Below are 24,122 nucleotides of genomic sequence, written 5' to 3' on the forward strand. Positions count from 1 at the left end.
AGGTGTAACTTTTTACAAAGTGTGAACTGTGCCCTTTCTACTGGGTGGACATCAAGAACCACGTCCCTCTCTCTTCGCCCACTAACCCATAATAAAAGTGGGCAAATAACTAAACATTTCCAATTTAAATAACTATTTGTGCGTTAATATTTCTGCATAGTTTTACACAATTATGGAAACATAAGGGCTGTTCAGGATGTTGTGGAAATATTCTTGGATTTGCAGTTGGAATTGCATTTGCAAATTTTTTGCTTGCTGTCATGGCAACCATGCGCATTTTATTGTTGGGAATTTACAAATGCAACGAATATGCAAATCCAAGAACATATGCATCCTGAACAGCTCTATTACTAGGCAAAATGTATAAGTGAAAACAAATGGCTAGCGTGCGATATAAGTAAGTTCTTTTTCTGTAAATATCTAAGTAAATATAACATCATCAAAATCGTACTTACCTCAAGGGCTACATGCCCAAAATCCTTGCTACGTGTTCGTATTTAATTAAATTTTGCATATTTATTAATTCCTGTAAAATTTGACCATTGAATATTAAGTATTAACACATTTTTCCGCGTTGTTTACATTTTTTTTCTTCGAGTTTTACTTGTCTCTCTCACAATTGCACCAAAATGACGTTACGCAAATGCAACGAATATGCAAAAATTACGCTCAAAAATCCTCTCTGATGGGCGAAATCTTGAATTCTGTCATTCTTGTACAAAATATGGGTATCAAATGAAAGGTCTGCAGACTATATCGGAGATACAGCCGCTAAATTTAAACGTAGAATACGTGGTATGGTTAAGAGCATATCCAAGTCAAAAACGAAAGCACACACTACAAAAAAATGGATAACATGGATCGATAACAAAAGATAATATCGATAGCAAAATCGATATAAATATCGATAACAAAATCGATAACTAAATCGATTACAAAATCAGTTATTAAATCTATCAAAAAATCGATTACTAAATCGATAACAAAGTCGATACCAAATCAATAAAAATATCGATAACAAAAGCGATGAAAATATCGATGCCAAAATCGATAAAAATATCACAATAAAATCGATCAAAATATCGATGACAAAATGGATAATAATATCGACAACAAAATCTATAAAAATATCGATTGAATTATCGTTAAATTATAATTAGTGTTATAATTAACTCAATTTTTTTAAAAAGGTGATTTCTGCCACTTTCAAAATAAATGGCTCACATGTCGTTTGAGTAACATTTTCCATGTTAAAGTCTGAATTTTTTATTCATTCTCAATAGAAACTTAAAATGAAAATGTCTTGGGGAAAATTACCTGATCTGCTATAAAACGGATCCGTAATCTACGACACAAAATTAAGTTTTCGTGTCTCGGCGTTTTTTATGTAATTTTAGCGTCCCTAAGGCGTAATATATCGATAAGGAAGTTTTGTTTTTTTAAATTCCTAAGAAGAATCCATATATGGCATTATATAAACCGGTCGAAATATGTACTGCCCTAGCAAGGGTTAATGATTTTTTGCAGGCTTCAATTTATTGACAGCAAAATACGAAATATGGCTGGTAAGTACTAGATTGGGGTACTTGAATGCAATGAACTTTGAAATAAAAAGACTTGTCTCCTCGAGACAAGAACATCGGTATACTTATTATACTTAAAAATCCGACTGTAAATGCCGAAGTTATGAAGAAAAATGTGCAAAGGCGACCAAATAGAATTGCTCGTTTAAAGTAAAAATTTACGATGAGATATAAAATATTTATTTAATATTTTTCTAGAACCCTGTTTATGCCGTCTTCTAAGCTTAAACGTTTTTATTTTTTAACCTCATACTCCATATCCTGCTACACTTCCTTCCTCATTGCCGCATCTGTGGCTTTCTTAATTTACTTACACCACATCAGCTACCACACACCATACTTTCTATGTACATAAGTAAGAGCCAAAAAAAAGATATAAAAAAATCCACCGCTAAATTTACGTTTAATCTTTAGCGCTTCTTTGCACCTTTTGACTCCGCCCCCAGTTGCCAACGCTGGCACCTCGAAGTGATTGATGATCGAGCGACCGACGGATTTCAGCTGCAGCTGAATATTCTTTGTGGAAAATTTTTGCTTGAAGGCAAAAAAAAAACAGAAGCAAAAATGGCATGCCATCAAATAAGCACCACCTTCTGCAGTGAATTGAATTGAATGAGAAGTGAAGTGACGAAGTGACTGACGCATAGCGCTGCGCAAAATTTCCAAATTAAATTTATGCTGTAAAAATAGCAGCTAAGCCAAGTGCGGTGCACACTGACGCCCCGTAATGCAGGAGCAGCAGCAATCCCATTTGACAAATACGTACATACGTACATACATATATACATATTTGGTGACGTTGATGGTCGGTCAGGTTGCGCGGCAAATTTTGCTCCAATGACGTTGGTTGCTGTGGTTGTCCTCCTTGCTGCCGCCACCACTTTGACTTCTTTTCGCCGTTGCCTTTCAAGCGCTGACGATGACATTTCACGATGCTGCTAGCCAACATCGAAAATGTTACAAAATGCCACCAATCGACTTTGGCGGCTACAGCGGTGGCAGTGGATATGACATCAGCAGAAGCTTAAATCAATTACATAGCAAAATCAATTAGGCATGCGATTAGCGCGCTTACACAGTTTTGAAAAGCGTTAAATATTAATTGCTAACAATGAGTTTATGCCGGATGCCGGCTTTGGGGGTTTATTGCACGGTTACAGTAAGCGTTTATGCAGCTCCTTCGAATAACATTAAATCATTAAATTGGTTTTTATTGAAATTGGCTTTTATTCAAATTGAGTGCGGAAAAAAGCAGAACTTAAAAATTATTCTACTAATCTTCAGAGCATGTAACTAGGAGATATCTCTTTAGCTTTTTGGTGATCTTACGAAAGTAATTTTTTCCCTTCTCTATTTCATTACACAGAAAGCCATTGTGTAAACGTTCCGGCAAATTTGTTCAGCCTCTTTTTCGTTCTATTTTCCAATCGGGCAAAGCGAGTCGAGTACTGCGACCTATACGCGTTATTTTTACCCGCCGATTAAAAGAAAATTCACAAAGCCAAAGTGAATAGTTTTACTAATTTCTATAAAGGGATTTCCCTCACGCTGGTGGCAGCCAGGTTTTACAGGAAAATTTGAAATCCTCAGGCCGATATAGCTAAGCGTCTAAGCAATAGCTAAGTCAGAAAGGAGGAGCAAATGTAGGTAGCCCTACTGACCACCAAATTTCTAGTAACACTAAGGCCGATAGCGGAATATAACGATGGACGTCACTGACCTGCCAGAAGTGCCTGGAAGAGAGTAAGTCATCATCGTTTGTAGAACTAGCGATACCATGAGTGCCAGTTACTTTCAAAATTGGACCGCTTTACAGTCCCGGGGATTTTTTCAAATACGGCACATCGATTAAGCTTTAAGGCACCAAATTGCTCAAAAGAAAATAGGTTGCTTTGGAACTAAAACAGGACTAAAAATTTGAATATATTTTTATAAATATTGAATTAGCAACAGTTTAAAGCGACAACAATTTCTCTACCAAATTTTTTTTTTTATAAAAACCCCTTTGTTCGTCAAACAAATGAACTTGGTTGGAAGTATCTGAAATTTAGAACCGCAATCTGTCAAATGAACAAAGTCTACTCTCAGTAGTATAGAATTTTCCATGAGAAATTACAGGTCATACAACAAGCGGGGATGATAAGAAACCGTGTACGTTGAAACGAAAACGGCCAAAGAGTGCCAAAATAGGACGAACATTTGTGAGGGATTTATATTCGCATACCGCTTGAAATCCCGGTTAAAACTTTATAATCTAGAGATTTTCATGCATTTGTTTCATGTGCAAATTTTCATTCAAATATTGCACTTTTTAGAAAAAAGTTGAGTATACAGTTTTTTAGTCCATTCAATTTTAATACAATAAAGTGCAAATTTGAGCTATCTAGGACATACCATTGATTTTAGGCATTTTGTTTTGTTGAAGTTGTCGCCCATTTTCTCTATATAAAATAATTTTCGATAATTTTTTATATGGAAAAAATGAGCAATACCTTCAACAAAAAAATTTGCCACAAATCAATGGTAAGTCTTAGCTTCCTCAGACTTGCACTTTATTATACTAAAAGTGAATGGGCTAAAAAATCGCATACTCAACTTTTTTCTAAAGAATGTAAATAAAAAGTGCAATATTGGAAAGGAAATTTGCAGAATTTTCTTTAATTTTGCAAAGGTTTGGTTTCTGATTTTTGGGGTTTCTGTGTAGAATTAACCATATTTTTATAAAAAAATAGCGAAAAATAAACTATTTAACAAACGGTTGCCCGTATTGCAAAACACTCTATATTTTATTTCACTTTTTTCATCAGAAATCTATATCTAAGGTAGCGAATTTAGAACTAGTTTGGAACTATCGAAAAAGCGATTCATCGGGGGCATGTTTACTTTACATAGCTATGTATTTGGTGGCTTTTTCATTCACATACGCTTTCATTCTGCACTTCGCATATGCTTTTTCATAGTTTGGTAATACAAAACAAAAATTTGTGTTAACATTTTAATATTTTGGTATCGTCTGGATTCTGACCAATAACAGCGAGCGCCTCTGCAAACTTAGCTTCGGTCAAAGGTATGTAAACAAACATTCAAACAAAATTTATTTCAAATTGAAAACACCTTTCTTTGAAAATAATTTAAAATCGAACACACGGAAAACCCAAAAAGATTGAAACAGTAATGATAAGTTTTTCGTCTGTCGATTTTAGAACTGGTTCGGAACTACAGAATTTAGGACTAGTTCGAAACTATCGAAAAAAGGATCCAATGCTAAATTCGCCACTTACTAGCAGGCAAAAGGGAATTAACGCGCTCTAGTCTTGGTTCTAAATTCGCTAGTACAGAACCAGTTCGGCACTAGTGAGTTTCCCGACGGGGTTTTTTGTGAAAAATAGATAAATTTTAAAAGTTATTTGGGAATACGGCCCTTAAATAATTTAAAGATTTCCCTTATAAAATATTTTCCGTATACAATATTTTTTGCTTAAAAATTTAACCAAATATTTTCTGTTTTAAATTTAAATGTTGACAAGGGGATTTAAACTACATTCTTCGCTTGCAGCAGACACATGTGCAATTAACATAATGAAGTCAATGCCAGGAATATAGTGGTATCCTGCCGTCAGCTGTTACACCATGTCGTATGAGTAATATTAATTGCTTATTCCATGGCATAAAGCTGCGGGATGGCATAATAACAATAATAATCATGGGACTCTCATACATATGCATATATGTACATATGCACACTTGTATGCAAGAAAATTCGAGATAATAAAAATTAACGTTATAATGAGAAAGGGAAATTGTATGATGCTGAGATTGTGGTTGAAATATGAAGAAAACCAATATAGCATAACAGGTGATTATTGTTAAGATATTCATGAAAAAAACCGATATTTTTAAACTTTTCTCTTTTTTGACACAAAAATCGTTAGCTGAATTGAGCCGAGATGATAATTGTTCGCCAAATGCTTTTTGCTTTCCGAATTCGTGCCAGTGGCCCCTCTGAACTTGGCTATCATATATCTATTCGCCATGATTCTGTACCAATTAAAAAGAAGGCATGATGACAAATTCGTGGAGCACGATGTTTGTGTGTCGAGCGAAGGCATTAATTTTCAATTGTCTACCATCCCAAAGTTGAATCTGTTAGCAGCTTTGTGCTTTTGCGGAAGTCTCACGAAATGGAGTCGTCTTTTCTAAAATTCATTTAGTCTCGCACGGCTCAGAGAGATTTTTCGCAATTTGAGCAAAGCTGCGAGTTGTGCTCAACGTCAATCGTATTAGGTTTGAGAAGAGAGAGCTTCTCTTCATGGGCAGCGAAATGGTGGCAGAATCTATCTTCCATCATGTCGTTCTGCTAATATTTGGGTTTTCTTAATAAAAAAGTGCAGCTATTGGCTTCATAATACCACTTGATTCTATGTAGTAATCATACGAGCCTCTTCTGGTATATTCACCGCACAGTGTTTTCACTTGACTTTTTGTAAAGCTGCTGCATACCTTAGTGAGCCCTTAAACCGAACTGCCTTCCCTTTTTGTCGTGACAGCTCGCATATGGGCTGCTCATATTGCCCAGCGTGAATTTATGGAGACCTAAGACTCGGAAAAAGATAAAGTCTCGCTTGGAAAGCCATCATACCCTATTGTACTAGGATGAGTTATATACATACTAAGAAAAATAGACGAAAGAACACCAATGAGGTGATGAGGAGATGTGGTGATTTCAGAAATAGCAGCTATCATTTGTAAATTACTGTAAATTTCCACAATATTTTTCATCAAAAACGTCAAGCTCAATAAAATTGTCGAACGAAACTTATATAATTATTTTATTGATTTTTTCTTTTTTTATTTAATTTAAAGATTCTGTAGTTTTAAAAAGAATAATCATTTTGTTTACTGTTATTTAAATATTAGAAACTTATTTTTCTTCTTGGGTGTTTTAATTTTTTCAATTAATTTTCCTTTAATTTTTATATTTTATTAAAAAAAATATATTTTTTATTTCAGTTTTGTTTATTTTTTGATTATATAATTTAAAAATTTAAAATATTTTAATATTTTTGAGGGAGTATTTTTTATAATATTTTTTAATTCTTTTTTATTAAATTTTCTATTAAAAATTGTTTTAAAATGAAACATATTTTTTAAATATCACTTAAATTATGGAAACATATTTTTTTCTTTTTTTCTTTTTTTTTAATAGGTTCTTTCTTTAATGTAATTTTCTTTTAATTTTAAGTTTCTATTAGTTTAAAAAGAAAGAAATATTTAATTTTTAATTTTTAGAAAACTGATAGCTAAAAGACAAAAAGAATAACGCTGAATCGTTAGCAAATCTTTCAGTTCGTCCTTGGAAAGGCAGCATAGTTGTCAGAATTAACAATTGTCTTGTTAAACACGTTCCCTATCCTGCCATATGAATTTTGGCACGTCATTTACTACCAGTTCACGCAAAATATAATTACTTTTGCCAGAAGTGTAATTACCGCGTTGACCAATGAGTACTTTGTTTTTACCTAAATACAAAATATATAAAGCAACCCTCATATCTCAGGGCATACATATTTAGTTTGGCGTGATACATTAACCAAATTCAGGTGGTGTTAAAATGCATGTTTATTTTGTAATGCTTACACACTAACTTTAAAAGCACATAGATAGATACTTAATGGTTTTTTTTTTGCAACTTTCTGAATTTCAGTCACTTCCTGTGTGCTTTAATAAACGTGTAATATTAATGTACTTACACGCATGTATGTAGAAACCTATATTTTTAATATACACACATACATACTTGCTTTCCCACAATCTCATCCGCCTACTCGCTCATACACCTACGAGTATTTACACGCGCATACATACATAGTAGTTGGAAGAATGAAATTAGTTTCGCTTTACACTAATTAAAATTTATGACACCTGTTACTTGTTTCTCTACAAAATTTAGCTTTGAATAGCGGATTATCCAGTCGCTGTGCATTAATAATATGAACTTCACGTGCATGCGAAACACACACATACATACTACATATTTGTAATACATATGTACTTAATATCGTTTTAACAATTGAGTAAATATTATGTGTTGTTACCCAGCAAAAAATCGGTAATCGCTTTTAGTGGTAACGTGTTCTAGATGGCATAGCGTTATAATGCCTTCGAATTTTTTCGCTTCATTTAGGCATTGCCAGTAATGCAAAGTAGAATGTCCTACAATATTTTAATTATCTCGCTTCTTTGTTTCGTTTCCGGGGAATGCAAAGTAGAATGTCCTATAATACTTGTTTTTTAATTCGTTTCTTTGCTTAATTTCCGGGATAGCAAAGTAGAATGTCCTACAATATTTTATTTGTTTCGCTTCTTTGCTTCATTTCAGAGAATGCAAAGTAGAAAGTCATACAATATTTTTTTTATTTCGCTTNCCTTCTTGAAGCGAAAGGGTAAGCGATTCCCATCGGCTAGCTCGTTTCCACTTTCTTTTCTGTGGTAATTGTGTTTTTTGCTGGGTTGTTGGCAGTTGGCTTGTTTTAATGTTATGCCTTAATGTATTTTACTTGTGTTATTATGAGTGACGCTCGCGTCAGAGTGATTAAGCGAAATGTTAAGAAATGAATGAAAATTAACTGACGAAAATTTTTAATGGATTCTTGGTGGAAGCATGGTTTTTAGAAGCTTAATATATCTAATTAGATAAAAACACACATATAAGCTTTAGTATTAAAAGCCAAAATTAAAGTCATTTTTATGTTAATATTTTTGCGTATCTGGATTATGAAATGGTAATAAAAAAAGTAAGTAAGGGTAAATAGAAAATAATATTATACGCCCTTTGTAAGCAATGTTTCGAACTCATCCTGTAACCTGCTAATTACATTTCGACACCTCCAAGCCATAGTATGCTAACTCTGTCTAAGGCTAAGTTGACTTAGCATGTTATGGTTTGGAGGCGACGATTTTATAATAATATTCTGATTGTCAAACGGAAAAGTTAATGCATAAATTTATGTACTTTAGACTGTTCCCAAATACCAAAATTTTTTTTACACATAAATTCACCTCATTTTATTTGTTTTGTATTCAAAAACAGGGTTTGAAAAACTGTCAGCAAAGCAGCAACGGCATTACTATTTTTGCTTTTGCTTAGCTTTGAAATTTTCGATTTCGGTTCGAACTGCTTTGATTTTGCTGTAACTTTGAAAAGTTTATTTTGTTTTTTTATCGGCAGTTTATTTAAACAATTTTATTGCTTTCTATTTGCTGTGATAGTGCTTTTGCTGTGCTGTTATCTGTTTGGCTGTGTTGTGCACATGACGCTTTTGCAGCGTGGTATATTATCTAAGTACATATTAACTCCGCCATCAGTGCAAAGCTTATCAGGGTAAGCGACTAGTGGATTTGCGCACGCATACATATAATATCCTCTATTTCTGCCAATTCGATGCTTCGCAGCAAATTTATAATCAAATTGCTGTTGATTTGCTGCTGCTGCGCTGTCTTTGTGCTTCCACAATTTGCTTTCGAAATTTCGTAGCAAAACGGCAGCCAAAGCATTTGCTTTTTTCTGAATTGCTTTTGCTTTGCTTTCGATATCATACATGCCGAAGTCAAAGCACAGCAAAAGCAAATTAAATAAAAATATTACAGCATTTTCAAACCCTGTTCAAAAATTGTCTGATTAAAATTGTAATTAAAGTTATCAGCAGGGAACGGATTTTTAGGACTTAAAAACCTTAAAAAAGGCTAAATAAAGAAGCGAAATAGGCTAGAAAAGGCAAAATAAAGTAGCAAAAAAGGCAGGAAAAGGCACTAGAAACCGCGAAAAAGGCAAAAAAAAGCACAAAAAAAGACAAAACTGAAAAATAATAAAAAAAATACATTTAATTTAGAAATGTTTATTTTAAAAGTAAAAGGAGAAAAACAATGAACTAGTTTCTTTATATGAAAAGTTTCTACTTTGGATCCTTGACTATTTTCTCCTTTCGAGTTTTTAACTCACAAAACTTTAATCTCTATAGTTGCAGTAAGATTGAACCACGAGATGCATTTTGAAGTTTTTTGGCAACATTTTCTTTCGACTTTCCCAAAGGACAGCCTTGAAGCCTTGTTTAAAACCTTCATATTATTTATCAGGAATTAGATCTTTTTCCTTGCCCTTTACAGCTAAAGTCCAGTATGCAGAAGCGAGAAAACGGAAAGGAAAAAAATTGCAATTATTTCGTGTGTGTGTGTCCAAGGAATTTTTCTTTTTCATACTTGACATCCAGTTGCCTCACTCTTTCCCCCTTTCTTAATTTACTCATTTTGCTTCTGAATAAGACCGTGTTGCATCTACATAATTAGGGCTTATTACCATACCTTTTAATATACATACCCTGCCGGGAGTGACGTTGACTTATACCTGACTTTTATGCGAACACTAGTGCTAACTATTAATTGTTTATTTGGTTCGAAAAAGGGCGATTTGGGGCGATAGCCGCAAAAAAGTCAGAGCTCTCTGCATTACATGTCAACAAACTTGCAGCTAACTTTTTTTGGACATAAAATATCAATAAAAAACATCTCTATCTATTTTTATGTAATCAATTTGTATTGAACATTGCATATTTGTTTACATACTCTGCAGTAGACGGTCCTATATTGGAATTCCGTCAGACATAACATCAAAATGATATTATGAAATTTCGAACTTCATTTTATTTGTCCGAATGCATCTGCATGACTTCTGCCCGACTTTATAATACAGTACCTATAAATTGGTTTTGTCATAGCCATCGGCGTAGCCACAATGAAATTTAGGGGGGGTCGACCCTATTAAGCTGGCATTTTAGGGTACTATTTTATATATATGTAAGGAAAATTTGAAAGTTAGGGGCGAGGAGGCTCGAGCAACCCCCTGCCCCTACCTGGCTACGCCTATGGTCATAGCTAATTAAAAATGAGGTACTAATTGAAATCCCGCCAAAAAGCTAACTGTAAGTTGATTATTTTTAACAATTGATAACTTTTTACTGCAGGGTACATATGCGGTGCTTTGGGCATCACATAAGCATCGATAAAATTTTGAATTCGTCTTTATTTGTAAATATAAGATCTACCTTCTACCTTTGCCATTGTAGAAATTAAATAATTTTAATTATTTTCTTTGTATTCCCGTTACATTTAATAAACGTCGCGACGGAGAGAGCGCTTTATTGTTGATGCAAGCTTCTCGACACCTCATCTGATCAGAATTTGGAGAACACGAATATGGAAATAAATTGAGAGAATTCGAAGGAAAATTAAATATGAAATGTGTTTTCAAATATCTTTTGGAACATGCCAAGAAGTTGTTTTAAAAATATTATGGGTATTCATGGAAACGTGTAAATGCCTCATAATCTAATAAACCTGGTAAATAAACTGATTTTCCATACAAAATTAAATAAGTTTACGAGATTTACATGGTTACGAGGCTTTTCCGCGTTTAGATGAATTGCCCTATTATCTTTCAAGACACAATTCCTTAGTTTTCAGTACTATTTTATTTCTTAGGAAAAATTTACTTGCCGTGAAAGGAATAAGTATGTCATTTTGCTCGCGGGGCTCAAATAGTCGCAAGATGCAGGTGTCGAGTCCCAGAGCAGGAAATTTTTAGTTTTTTAATTTCTTAATATTTTTTATTTATTTATTTTTATTGTAATGTTTTAATTGTATTTAAAAGAATTACCTCATTTATTTTTTATGGTATTTGAGGGTTTAGGGTTTTTCATATGAAATTAGTTTAACAATTTCTAATTTATATTTGAATTGAAAAAAAATTTAGTTACCCTAACTCTTACTACCTCCAACCGGACTCGAACCAGCGATCTCAGAACCATATTAAGCAGTCTTCACGCGACGCCACAGCCGACATTTGCCTGGAAAGCAATTAACTTCGTCTTAACAGCACTGACAAAATTATTGCTTATATTGAGTAAATTTACTTCCTCAAATTAATGACGCACTATTTTTAGCATGAACCTGAACTAAGGAAAAACTTTTCAAATTGAGTAAATATTTCGTAATATTAAGGAAGAAACAGTAACTCTAAAATAAGGAAACTGGTTTCTTGTTTTAAGGAAATGCTCTTTTCTGAGTGTAATACTATGAAAGGTATTTTTTTAAGGAAGAAAGAAAATTAATAGAAAACTTTAATTAAATAATTGAATAGCCGTGTTTTTTTACACGCACATACATCTATGCTTAACGTATAAAAAAACAATCATCGACAGTTTCCATTTCAAAATAAGTAATTTTGATTTTATCGACAACTATTCATAAGCACGCATAAAGTTTTTCGCTTACAGTTCTACACAATTTTTAAGCGCAGATACGTATGCGTGTAAAAAAACACGCCTAATGTTTATCATACGCTCTGTCGGACCCAAAAAATGTTGTACAATTAAAATTTTTTATATATTTTCCATATTTTCTTGGGACAGTCCAATAAATGTATATTGTTTTGTCAGTGACCGTTTAATAAAATATATCTTATGGGTTTTATTTCCGCAAATAGCATACTTTAGGATCGAGTGATTTAAATAAAATTCTCAGTGATATTCGTGGCCATCGATAGTTTTGATAGTCGATAGTCACAACCATCGATAGTTCCATCGAAAGTTTTGATTGAAAAGTCCAAAAATTAAGCATAACAACTTTTATTGAAAATAAGATCTGAATTACTAAAATATGTCGCAATATTTTTTTAAGGAACAAAAGTTTATCAACAATTTTTGGGATTTAAGAAGCATCTTCACTCTGAAATACGTATGTACGTTACTGAATAATATATATATGAGTGAAAACTATCGATAGTGATTACAAAACCATTGATGTTTTCGATAGTCAACAACCATCGATACTATCGATAGAGCCATCGATAATTTTCCAGCTCTACTTCTTCCTTCACCCTTAACATACCAGACAAAAAAACATTATACCATGATTTTTATATGTGTCTTGGATTGGTTAGGGAATAACGTCTTATTATTCGTTCTGCCAAATAAACGAAAAAATGAAAATAAAAATCAATTTAAGGTCCCTGCATTACCACACAGAGTATAGCATTGTCAGTTTAAATGAAACTATTCTCAAATTAAGCAAAACCTTTTTCAAATTAAGCGAAAACTTTTTCAAATTAAGCAACACTTTTTTAAATTGAAGGAAACTATTTATAAATTCAGTGAAACTTCCTTTTTTGGTTTGTTTTTACTTTAGTGTCTAGGCATACTCACACCTTCACCTTGAAATCGGGAAGCACGATTTTGATATTGTGACGGAGGTAGCGCTTCTCTTTGCGATCCAAATGATCATAGAAGACAGTCGAGGATTGCCTCGTCTTAATAGTCCGTAGTCGCATGGGCGTAGATGAGTGCGGATTGTGGCTAGGCACTCATCCAGTGGGGTGAATGACAGTGCTTGGCTACAGAGTCTCGATTTCACCAAAAAATCAACACCAAATTTGCAAGGCCATACGTATTCTTTTCTTTTCATTGAGAAGTGTTCTTGCGTGGTGGGACCCAAATCCAGCGCACGTGAGGTGTCTCGCCTTTCCACTTTAGCTCACTCTCAAACAGATATTTGGTCACATCCCAGAGGATGCGTGGGTAGAAATATCCAGAAGTTGTGAGCTGCATTTATACCTTACACAAAAAATCGATTCTGGCCACCCCCAGGTGAATGGGAGTCAAAAGCTTTGCCCACTTGCCGGGACTTCTGCGCATGGAGCTATGCCAATTGGCATACCTTCAAGCCCTTTTATATGCCACCTAACTCCTCACATGGTACACAGGCTGTCACATAATCTAACCTCGTTCAAACTGAATTTCTTCTTCTTATTTGTTCTTTAAGCGTCCATATTGATCAAAAATTTAAATCTACGAAAAAATATTATGCATCTAAAAGATTCTTTCAAATAAAACTTTCACCAAATTGGTTTGATATGTACTATATATATCAGCCAAGAACTCTGACTTTCTTTGTTATTATATTTTTTTTTTACTAAAAAAATATTTAAAAAACTTAATTGTAAACAGCATTGTTTTTGTGTTTCTGTTTTTTAGTTTTGTTTTTTTCTTATTCCAAGATTTCATTTTTCTCGTCGTTTCACTATATTTTACTTTCTGTCCATTCTCAAAATGGCCAGCCTACGCACATTGGGCGAATGGACAAGTCGCCAGACACACTGGCAAATGCTACTATGCGAATAAATCAGAAAACACTACAAATAAAATTTAAAAAATATGTACACTAAACATTTGTTTAATATTGCTTTCCTTTTATTAAATAAAAGTAATGAATCCACAAAACAAAAGACTACAACAACAAAGAACTTATGAATTTTATTGAGAAACTTGGAAATAAATAGCAGCTTATATAAAAGCAACCACATACTTAAGTACGTATACTAAAAAAATCACCACACAATTGGGTGAAGTTTATTTTTAATTCTGGTGGCTCTGCTCGTATGGTGGCATATGTATGTATGTTCATATACATACGTATATATGTTCCATAGCTTATGGTGACACGAGTCGGCAAATGGAGGATTATGTGCTAAAAACAAAATTGTATATACAAAATTTAATTATACTCGTAGCAATAAAAATTTAGCAAAAATATGGATGCCAGCTGTCTGAAAATTTAAAACAAGGTAAGGGCTCAATGCGTATTTGGTATGTCTACATTAGAACGAAGACCGCGAAATGACATTTAAAAAATATTTTGAAATTGGATTTACATCTTTCTAAACAGTTTCAATAACGATTGTTAAAATCATTAAACTTCAAAAATATCATAATAAATGCGGTAAATGGGTGGTTGAATAAACTTTAATAGTAGCGTATTTTGATGTAGGGTTGCCAACCATATAACGAATTGTTTTAGAGCAAACTTGAATTCGTATCCTTTCGGCGGTTTCCCTTTATATAATAGAATATGGAATTTATTTAAATAATTTTTAAGAACGATTTATATCGAAAATATTTTTTAAGAGGGCGTCACCTGTTCATAAAGTATAATTAAGTTTAATTGAGTATCAGCGAGGGAGGCCTTTAAAAAACTGTATTTATTTCGAAAATATGTTTGACTAGGGTTGCCATAAGCTTAGGAAATAATATTTAATTGACAAGCTAAATGAATTTGCACTAATATTATTAATGTGAAAAATTGTGAGATAGCTTATGGAGATGACTTAATACTTGGATTATTAGTTTGGTAGTGCTTACAAAGTAAAATCTCATTTCAATGAAGTAAAAAATAGAGTGCAATGGGGGTATAGTCGCAGTTTGTGGATATGGAATATTTTAGGTAGTGTTATATGGAGAGGATTAGTGCCTTTTAAACCGAACTAGGCTTTTCGGGAGTTAATTCACTCTCAAGGTAGTCGAAGGTTTTTCCCTTCTTCCTTAATTGGTGGAAGTGAGACCGGTCTGATGAGTGGTATATTTGTGTTATTGTTGTTGCAGCTAAGCTCAGACCCATTTTCACTTCGCCTTATAATTTTAAAATTTTGTACTGAATACACATCTGTAGTTAACTGCCGAATGTGGAATATCTAGTCATTGTTAAAACGGCAGTGAGTTGTGCCTAGTTCGGCTAGTCAGTTAATTGTATGCGTCAACGTCTCGACGAGGTTCGACCAGAGAGAACGTTGTATTTTTTTTTACAAATGTGAACATTTTTCTTCCATATACGGTTATTGGGCCTAAATTTAACGGAAATTTGTAGATTCTAATCTCAAACGCCTGAAAACGCTTGATGCAAAGTTTTAAAATTTTGCCAATGACTAACTGTAAGCCCCAAAATTATTTCTTCCATCTGGTTCTGGTAGAGAAAGAATTTAGGCCCCCAATCCAGTTTTGCGTTATTCACCTTAGCATAGGTTCGAAAATGTGTATATCTGTTTATCACTAAAATTAAAAAAAATCCACATACTTACTCATACTTGCACACACTCCCTCTCAGACCATTGTTGCCCTGCTATAAATAACCCGCTACTTACTCACATGTCACCGAAACAAAAGCGCATCGAATATGCAATAAATTCGAACATAAAACATTTCTGTAAGGCTGATATATAATTTTTATGAAATACCTTACACTCACAAACAAAAAAATAAAAGAAATGCGAGTATGCACACTAGTCTGGAGAGCTAAAAAATCTGGCCATAAATAATAAAAACTGAGTTAGAAGCTTCAAGTTTGGCACATATGTATTCGCCCATATAACGGCATTTTTACTTTACTGTATTTTCCTTTTTTTTTGAAGCTATTAAAGAAAGAATAATCTAGCTTGATACATGTCAGAACGCTTTCCCTTATTTTTAAAATGTTTTCAATAAAAAACATTCGCATGTATGTGTTTGTACGTCGAAAGTTTTACTAAATGAAAGTTCGGCGTGTTCTGAGCTCAGACAACTCAGGTTGCTTATCAAGAAAGTGTCCAAGATGTGTGGCGAATTCGTATAAAGTTCTGTTGCTAGAAAAGCTGCTTTAATTCGCCTCGGTACTCCTATGTCAAAACACCTTATGAGTTAGCGCTAAAGTAAGAGTGTTAGAAATTTCTTCCCCCCTTCCTCCTTGAGCGAAGAATAGCTAAAATTTGACATTTGTGTACCAAAAGCGAAAACAAAATATATGTTAAGAAGTTTTTGGTTTTGTACCACCGCTACCACCTTATATTATTTCGCCTTGATTCGAAGCTTCCATTTCCTATGAAAGTTATTTTTTTGGCTATCACACATTTTGAAAAATGTTTGGTATTTAGTTAAGACATATCACCAACAACAGTTTCCACGTTGCAAAATGCAAATCAGGTAACAGGAAAATTCTGGCTAAGACTGTTAAAAGTCTTTCGATAGACAAATGAACGACAGATGGCAAGATAGTTTGAAAGGCTTTTGATATTCTTTTACCAAAGTCTTAGAAAAAAGCTCTCTCCTTCACCACTCGCTTGATAAGGTATTTTTAGAAAAAGCACTTTTATATTGTTTATGTGTCATAATTTTTGCCCCAAAAGTCGCAATTTACTATATTTTATTCTTTTTTAGTTTAATTTTCTTTTGATTATTAAATTTCATTGCATTAAAAAAAAAATAAAACCTTGTTTACTTTGATTTAATTTTTAGAATTGGGAAATTATATATGAAATGTGTGAAATTGTGAATGGAATGTTTTGAATTTTATTGTTTTAAAAAGAATTTTTTTTTTCCCAAAATTTGTAGAAACGTATTTAATTTTTTCCTACTTTTTAATAAAAATTTTTCTGTTTATTCTGTTATTTAAAATATATATATATATATATTTAGTTGTAAGGATCGTATTTTATTTAATTTTTAATAAAATTTTTTGTCTTTTTACATTTAATGTTCTTTTAATTTTTATATTTTGTTTTAGAAATAAAAAAAATATATTTAATTTAATTTCATGTAATTTTTAAAAATATTTTGATTTAATTTTACTCTATGTTCATTTTATATTTTATTCTGTTTTTAATAAAATTTTCTTCTATTTATTTGATTTCTTAATTTAATGTAATTTTTAAAAAACTTATTGCTAAAATACCAACAGCATAACGCTAAGACCTCATAGTTAGAAGGTCTTTCATGATAGCTGCCAGTATTGACAATTGTTTATCCAAAGACTAGGGATGGCAGCGATTAATTATTTTTATTAAATCAAGCGAAAATTTTTTCCAATTTACGATTTAATTGTATCGAAGTTTTGTGTTTCGTTGATCGATTATTAATCGCTTAATTGTAAAATAATCGTAAAAATGTTTTTAAAAAAATATGAATTCTGTAGTTGTCTAAAATCCATCCATGGAACATTCTCTCTGCTAGCTGCATCAATTTTACTCGACCCGATGATCTTATGGAAACGGACAGTGAGTCGTCACTAGAATCAGTAGAAAATGGGTTCGATCTTTGGGCCGCTAATAAATCTCTTGTACACAAACGAAGGCGAAAAGATAGTGATATGTGTCACCCATAAGTTGAAATGAGTTTCCATTTAAATTGTCAAGTCCAAGAATTGAAGCGGAACATCATCGACGCTTGGGGGCAAATAAAAACTGCTTACCCAAAACTTTACGGGCTTTCGAAAAAATTCTATATTTAGTTGGTACCTTGGTGCCTGCTGAGCGCTTTTTTTTTAAAAGTTGGAGCTACAGCCACCGACAAACGCAACCGCTTAACAACAAAACGCAAAACAAACTTTTTATTGCAAACTTGGTTACGTAATAAATAATTATCGCCGCTAAAAATACTCAATATATTTAAAGGCTCATTAACAAGAGAATTAGATATTTTTATGGAAAAATTTTTTTAAAAAAAGTGCATTTAAAAATTCGATCTCAATAATTGCAATTAACTACAATTGATTTTTTTTTTGGCTTGTGATTAATCATATGACTAATTAATCGAATATTTTATTTTTCATGCCATCCCTTCCAAAGGCTTTTGTCTTTCGAAAGACTCTGGTGAGTTGAAAGACAGTTACCAAAATTGCCCTGTAAATCCTTGAAAAGCTAAACAATATATTTCGATTAGCTGCATATTCGCTTTGCCAATTTTTGCACTTTTAGCCGCGTTTTGTATAGCTGCACTTTTCCATTTACGAGTCCTATTTTTAAAGGGGTTTGCTCACTGCATATATATCAAAATTTTATTTCCCCTAACAAAATATTTTCATTTACGAAATGGCATCTTCTTCTTCGTTTTCCTTAATCCCAGCGGGTATAAGTATACTACGTCAGCGTGCCATTGGTCCTGTTTCTGGCAATCACTTTCAGCTTCTTCCATCTTAACTCCAGTCTTTTCGCATCTCGATCTACGGTTCTTCTCCACATTCTTCGGCGAAGCCTCCACTTTCACTTCTGTCTTCAAATCAAGTTGTCAACAGGGACCATAACAGTTACAACTTTTATTAAAAAATCGCTATTTAACAATTATTTTTTGGCTTTTATTTAACCCTTCTTTAAATAATCGTTATTTCTGACTTTCATTTTATAAATCGAAAATAACAATTATTCCTGATCTTTATCTAAATTATCTGAAAATAACGGTTATGAAAATGGAAATGAAGTAACTAAACAGTTTATAGGAAGATTTTCTGAATTTTGGTAGTTGCGCGTTTTACGTAATTGTTTTTCAAAACAAGGTTGGATTTTTAATTTTGGCAAGCTTTTTTTTTGCTCTTCAGACCAGTGTGCTACGCCCACATATATATGTATGAGTAAAATATTTGTGTACCTAAATTAATAGGTGTATATGTGCACTACGGTGGTCCAAAAATGCAGTGTAAAAAGTAAATTTAAAATTTTAATGCTCTTACCCCCAAGGATTGCTCTATATCGAAAAATTATACCCCTGTTTTTTTTCGAAATCAAAAAATATTTAGGTGCCGCTCAAAGCGCTTAAAGTTGTATATGTATATTTTTCTCTGCAAATGACATAGAATTCTTAAAAATCAATATTTTTCGATCGGAAAACTCTGCTCCTCTTCAGGAGATGTTCCATAATAATATTCAATAATTTATTTAAAATTTTTTTTACTGCCACGGGGTTTTTTTGGGTCCCCATTGCATTATTTGGGGGTTTTTGAGGGCTTTTAAAAAACAGTTAATATTAAAAAATTTATTAAATAAACACATGGGTATTTTATTATAAGTCTCCTGAAGATAAACAGAGTGTGAGAGCATTGAAATTCCAACTTTACTCTTTTTTGATAACCCTAATGTACATTTGTATTTATGCATGCGTTATGTACATACATACTTATCTTGATCCATATACTCGTACACTTCGTACAACAGAAATAAAACGCTTTGTATTATTTTTTTGTGTTTTTTTTATACTGACTGAGGCAATTATTTTTTTTTTACATATATAATCTCATAAATTAGTTTAAGAGTATAACAACTCTTCTTCTTCTTTTTTCTTATTTATATGTATATATATCTCCTTTACCTACTCTCTCATACATTTTACTTTATTTGCTTGCTTTGTTTTTTGAATTGTAAGTTTGTATGTATGTATATAATTTTATTTTCTTTCTGTTTACAATTTCAGATTTTTCTCTAGTATATTCGCTGATCGCCGCTGCTGTCTTTTTGCTTTTCTACACATAGTTTTTTTTTTTTATATTCCGTTTCCTTTTTTTTTGCTTTCCTTTGCTTACTTTTAGGCGCACATTCTTTCGTTTAGTACTTTGCTCAATTTTTTTTAGTTTTGTTTGCTTGTATTCTTTTGTTATTGGCTTCATATTTATAAGTTTGGATTTATGTTATTGATCTAGTTTGTTTTTATGCAAATTTTTTAATTGTTTTAAATAAAGTTAATGTACATACATATACATATATAAACTTGTAACAAAAAAATTGCAGGTTTTAATGGACTTATTTGATTTATATTATAAATTATTTGCGAATTTTTGTTTTACTTTTCTTAAATTTTTAGGGTAATATGTACCATTTTTATGTTTTAAAACATAGAAGTCGCAAGGGTATGTGTTTTTCTTCAATTCTTATTTGTTAAAATCGTAACTTGTTTCAAAAATGTTTAATAGTTACTGGGTTCTTTGGTTTCTCCGTGGTTGTGGGAGTACTTTTTTTCAAATCTTTTGTAGAAAGTATTGAATAATTCTGTTTGATTGTGGCGTTGGTGTGTTTGTAAGTTTTTCATTTAGCAAAAATGTTAGTTTCTGAGTGGTTTTTTGTAAACGTGTAAAAGAAAAATAGTAGTTAATTACATTTTATGTTTTATAAAATTTAGTAAATAGAAATGTCTGTATAAAACTAAACTTATAATTGTACAAATATATACTGCATTAACCTTTACTTTGTATTTCCTTTCATATCTCTAGCCAAATTTAAATAATTAAGCAAAAATGCCAAATCAGGAAATTTTTTAAGTAAAAAGGCTTAGAAAATTTTATAATTTGAAAATATGTTATTAAAAATTCAACGAATTTTAATTAGTCTAACAGCTTTCTTGAAGAAAGGGGCCTCAGAATAAATTTTCAAGATTACAGGCTTAAATATAAAAAATATTCAAAGTTGCAGGCTTAAATATAAAAAATATTATTAAGCGGAGCCCTAACCGTTAAAAAGACGTAAGCTAAATTTTTTCAATCTACTTTTTAAGCAGAAATGCACACTTAGATGCATTTTTAAATCATTTCCACATCAAAATAAAAATTTGGAAAAAATATTCGCTTTCGTCTTTTTGGCGGTTATGGCTCGATGTGGATTTTTGTTTTTATCTTCCGTTGTTTAAGCTTATAAACCCATACCACCAAAAAAAATCAATAGTATAAAATAAAATAAATAAAGACTGCCGATAGTCCGCTGCTCACTCCTTTGGGGGTAGCTGCCATCTGCACTGGAAGGTGAGTGCCCTCGAACTCACGTCATTGGAGAGTTTTCTTCTGCCAGAGCATCCAACTCAGCAATGAGAAAAACCTGACTAAAAAAAACCTGGGGAAAATCTCACATTAACTGCTAGCTGTATGGTCGTACATATTAATGTCCTATGCCATAAGGAGCTATAGCTAATCTGAATACTGCCGAAAGGGATCACAGGGAGATGGAGGACAAATACGAGGCTAGTAAAATGGATTAATGTAAGTTAAGATGTTGATATGACTACAGCCGCCGTCCTATTTTTAGAGCAAATGTAGGAGCGTGAATTCATCTGACTTCTTTTATTTTCAGGGATCTCTCAGATGTTGTCGCCGAATTATCGAAGTTAGGTTGTGGCGACATCCAATCCATAGCTCTCGTCAACATTGCGGAATGACCTGTTCGCACTTGGGGGTGAAGAACTGGCGAAATTCCGCAAAGGAATGAGGCAACTAGCAAAGCTTTTTTTCTCTGCACAAACCGATAAACGGTTTTAGTGTTAAATAAAAAGAAGAAGAAGAAGATCTTCTACAGTCTATCAGAAATAAATGACAATGTGCTGAGTATACAAATGAATTTTCGCCAATACTTCGGTGTCGATAGAGTTCGTAAAAATGAAAATGCTATAACAATAATTAAAAAAAAATATATATATATATATATTTATTTAAATAGACAGCATAATAAAGAGGTCTAAACGTTTTTCTTAATAAACGTATGTGTCAAAATTCAGATACTAACAAAAAAAAAAAAACAATAAACTGAATTGCGCTTGGTGCGCAGTTTATAAGTTAGAGTAGTAAAGAAAAGGAAAAAAATGCAAAAAAATTAAAAAAAAAATATTTTTTAAGATTTTTCGTTTAAAAAATTTTATCGATTATTTAATTAAGCTGGCGAGAAAGTATTTGAAAAAAAAAGTTTTAAATTATTAAATTTAATTTAATTTTAAATTTAATGAAAAACAAAATAAAAATGCTCTTTTAATAGAAAATAAAAACTATTTGTTTTATATTAACACAAATTACTGGAGAGAAAAGAAACTTGTATTGTAATTTAATTGTAACTTCATTTTGAAATGATTAATTAGAGAGCCTAAAATTGCATTATTTACACACACACACACTTACACATACATTTAACGTATTGGTAACACACAAAAAAAAAATTTTTACAGTCGCTAGTGTCTAACTTACTAGCGCTTGGCAAGTGTCTTTCTATCCTGGATTCCCTATTTGGTTAGAGCTTAATATCGAAAAATGTTAGATGTTCATTATAAAAAAATAAAATTATGAAGAAAATCTAGTTGGTGCTCAAAATGATGAAATTGGCAATCAGCTTTTATTTATTTTAATGTTTTTGCTATTTTTAAATACCTTCTGAAAAAAAATTATAAAGATAATAGTTTTAGAAGTTTTAATTTGTGAAATTTAAAATTTTTAGAACATAGATAGTAAACTCCTGGTAAAAAGCTAAACTGCACAAAATTGAAATAAAGTCCTAGTTAATCGCCTAAGCTTGATTCTACGTATCTACATTATAAAACTTTTCTTGCATAGTCCTTTGACATTTTATATACATGCATGTATGTATGTGAATGTATAGCACGTGTATATTAAAATTTCTGTGAATTTTTTTTTTTTTTGTTGTGCATTTTAGGCTTAGGGCGCTAAAGGCTGTGCGTTGTATAAGAAACTTCACTGCTGCGGTGCTTAAGTGCTACAGTGCTTTGGTGCTTTAGTGCTTTGGTGCTTTAAAGTTTACTACATTTACATGTGTTTTTTTTTTTTTGTTTTGGGTTTTACGCATAGGCAATTGTGTCTCATAAGTTTTGTTAATTTTATACCATACTAATGAAAAATAGTGCGACATTTTCAGTTGGTGCATTGTGCAAAAAATCACAACAATTACTTAAGGGCTAGGCTTGTATTTCGTGTATTACTCAATGCGTGCTTTACACAAATTGAATTTTTTATGCATTTGTTAATTATAATTATAATTTTTCTTTGGAATTTTATTTTAAATATATGTACGTATATTAAATTTCCAATTTTATTTAATATAATTCGGCACATTTGTTGCAAGTAGGCGGTAAAGGTATTATTTTGTTTAGTTTATAACTTTTTGCACATTAAAATGAACGATCGTATATCGAGTTTGCTAGCTAAGGTATTATATTAATTAGGAGTTTCTTTAACTTTTTTGGTATTTCCCGAAACTATGTTTATATTGAGAATTATGTCAATTTCAATAAATTTTATGTAAACTAAAAAATATATAGGCTAGAAAATAAAGAAAAAATTTGCAATATATATAAGCTTTATCGCTCGTTAAAAACTAGCTTGCATGGGACGGATTGAGTTTAAATTTTAATGAAAAAATATATGTTAAAAAAAATATGTTTCATTATAAGCGGCGATATACTCGTAGAAGCTTTTAAAAAAAGCCTTCATATGCTTCCGGTAAATGGTCTGAAATTTTGAGAAAAGATATTGCTCACGAACCAATATCTAACCTTATTTTTAGGCATTTAAGAGATTAAGCTATAAATAAATGAAAGCTTTCGAAAATTTGTTTAATTATGTGAAAGCTGCGTGAAATCTTCAAGGAGCTTTTAAGTGCTTAGATAAAACATTTACAAAGCTTTAGAAAGCTTTCTGTTTCTTTTTTATATATGTCTGTAGAAACAAACATTTTATTTCTGTTCAAAAATTAGAGCTTCTGTGCTGTTATGGTATTTTTTGTAAAATAATGACATTTTGAGTCTTTCTTTAAAAGCTTATTGCTTCAGCTTTCATCGCAGTATGATTTCTTTTTTTATTCTAGTAATTTTTAGTGAAAGCTATTTCAATCAAGGTGTTCTGTCTTGGAAGCTCAATTGACAAAAATAATAAATGCACTAAATTTAAATTTTATTTTATTTTTTTCACTCCACCAAGCTATAAAAAATGCTTTTATCTTGGCAACAGGAATTAAGAAAGTTTTTTTTTTAATCTTATTGTGAGCGCAGCTTTTAAATTAGAAGGTAGGCTGTCATAGAATTATTAACTTTTGCATAAAAAGACTAATGAAATGACGCATACAATTTTTAAGAGATTAATAATTTGGAGCTGGATTTT

Source organism: Rhagoletis zephyria, unplaced genomic scaffold (assembly GCF_001687245.7).
Source record: "Rhagoletis zephyria isolate East Lansing unplaced genomic scaffold, Rhagoletis_zephyria_1.1 Rzeph_scaffold_00002, whole genome shotgun sequence".
Taxonomy (NCBI): domain Eukaryota; kingdom Metazoa; phylum Arthropoda; class Insecta; order Diptera; family Tephritidae; genus Rhagoletis; species Rhagoletis zephyria.